Below are 2,664 nucleotides of genomic sequence, written 5' to 3' on the forward strand. Positions count from 1 at the left end.
GCATTCTGGGCTCTGAGGACCGTGGCCACAGCCAGGCCCGCAGGTCTGCACGCGGCAGGAGACGCCGCTTTGGTGCATGCTGGGGACGGAGGTGCTGCCTCTCCGCCCGGGACCAGTGGACAGGGACGCCGAGGGTGGAGGATGCGAGTGGGCAGCGAGCTGGTCCGCAGGTGCTGAGCGGCGTGGGTCGCGTCCAGCGAGGGCCCCGTTGGTGCCACAGTCCGCCTAGGAAACAACCACCTACTCGAGAGCAAGCTGCTGCCGCCCGCCCAGCTGACCGTGTGTCCTGGTCACCAGCAGCTTCGGCCAGAAAGCTGCCCTAGGCCCCGGCCGTCCAATTACAGGTTCTTAGTGAGAAGCACAACTGCGATTGCTTCCCAGGTCGTTGGGACCACACAGCTCACAAGGCCTTGGACAGTGCAACCAGAGGATACTGGCCTGACGGCACAGGGGGCCCGGCGGGGAGGGGCTGAAGGCCAGGACGCAGGGTGCTGGCTGCGCTGACTGCTGGGCACCGGCAGCCTGGGGAGTGAGTGTCCAGTGGGGACGGAGTGTCAGTTTGGGAACATAAGGAAGTCCTGGAGATGGTGGCGGCGGCTGCACAACACCGTGAACATGCTTAATGCCACTGAGATGTGCACTTGACAATGGTTAAGACGGTAAATTTCGCATTATGTATATTTTACCACAATTAAAATTTTAAGTATACAGGAGAGAGGAACTGAGCTGCGGTCCCCAGGCACCTCCTCGCATTCTGGAATCTAGAATCTTTGTTCTTTGCTACTCATTACTACGACGTGTCTAAAGAATAGAATAAACTCACTCTAGCAAGGAAATAATTTAGAAATGGACTCATTTAAAGGCAGGCAAATAAAAGGAGAAGAGAGAGGCCACAATCACACAAAAAGCATCAAAAAGCAAATACACGAGAAAAGGAAATAAAAATGAAAAACGTCCACGCCGAGACGTTAATAGACGTGAGCCAACGAACCGGAGACGAACACGTCTTAATCTAAACAACAGAAAAGAGAATGCATTGAAATGTCGAAACTTCATAAAGTCCTCCGATACGTGTTTTTTAACTGCAAAAGACGGGCTCTTGGAAAATATCTGGATTCTTGCAGAGAATACCAAATCCCCAGACCCGAGTGAGGAAAAGCTGGGCTGGGGTGACATTCAAGAGCCATCGAAAAGTACCTGAAGTGGTTGCTGCTGGGATGAGAGAGCAGAAACATTTGGAGGAAGCTGGGTTGCTATGGCAACGGGAGTACCAGTCTGCCCATCCTTTCCTGTCACAACCTTGACCTGGGAGGAAATATTTGGAGGGACGGGAGGCAAAAGGGAAAATCATTTTTTAGGTTTTTGAAGTTGATCGATACTTGCCTTTCACACTCAGATGGTGGGACCTACTGAAAAGCGGACATCACTTGAGCTGCCACCGTGTGATTTTGGATGAGCACAGTGGAGCCACCGTTATTTGCCATCGTCATTGACTCACGAGTGGGCTGGAAAGGATAAAACCAGTCCCCGGGCACTGAAAGCTTTACGTCCAGTTCAGACGTTCCACGCGGCACGCGGCACTGCTGAGGGGGTGACGAGCCACGCATGACGGAGGTCTGCACGGCACAGTGACACGCCATGAGCAGCCAGGAAGGGCCCTGGTGTGCCGCTGACTGGGGAGGGAATGAGAATCCCCCCCGCACTGGAAATGTAGTCTCTCAAAATCGCTTTGACCTAGTGAAGCGGGACGAGCTAACCCGCAACGCCGCGGCGATGCACCACTCCGTTAAGCGAGTGAGGTCTCTCAAGAGCCATTACCTGCTTCTTGTCCAGGGTATTTGGACGGAACACACCCTTGAAATTAAATGACCTGAAAGTCAAGCAGCCCCTAACGTCTCAAAAGCTCACACAGGGAAACAGAGGAAAAGGATCTGGTTCATCTGGCTAAATACATCTACAAGGCAAACTGAACAAACATGCGCCATAAATAACACAAGTGGAACCTTAATGACTTAACAACATCCTGGAAAAAATGACACTTTAAAAACAACCAAGTAAGATGGCAAATTTTATGTTCTGTATATTTTACAATTAAAATTTTAAAAATCAAATAAGTTAACGCTATAATCAAGTGAGCTTGAATAAAACACACAAACATTTCTCGTTCTTCCCAGAACTGCAACGTTAATTGCCAAACTGCCTAGAACAGCCCACGCCAGCTAAGTGCCTCAGCCTCAGCGGGGGACCCGGTCCAGTCGGAGATACCAAGGCCTTGACTCTGATCCCTACTGTGAAAGCGGGAGCTCTGGAGCCTCGGCAGGCCAGGGCAGCAGGCCAGGGGGAAGGCGGGGGGCCCGGGCTCCGAGGTCCTGAGTGCCACCTGCCGGTGGGCGCCTGTGGAGGCCTCTGCCTGGAGGCTACTTAGTTTGCTCCCTTCTTGGGTGGCAAGAAGCCTCTCATCGACAAGTCTCACACAAGCTTAGAACACTGAAACGGGGTGTTAGGGGGTGGCTCGCCCTTTACCGAAAGGTCAGAGGCATGTAGGTGCAGCACTCTCTTGATCCAGTGGCTGATATATTGGCTATAAATACGTCGCTCGAAGGCGTCAAGGGGGAAGGCCTACTGTCCCGAGGAGCAGCGACATAGGTTTACATACTGACTTCT

Source organism: Pteropus vampyrus, unplaced genomic scaffold (genome assembly GCF_000151845.1).
Source record: "Pteropus vampyrus isolate Shadow unplaced genomic scaffold, Pvam_2.0 Scaffold189, whole genome shotgun sequence".
NCBI classification, from domain to species: domain Eukaryota; kingdom Metazoa; phylum Chordata; class Mammalia; order Chiroptera; family Pteropodidae; genus Pteropus; species Pteropus vampyrus.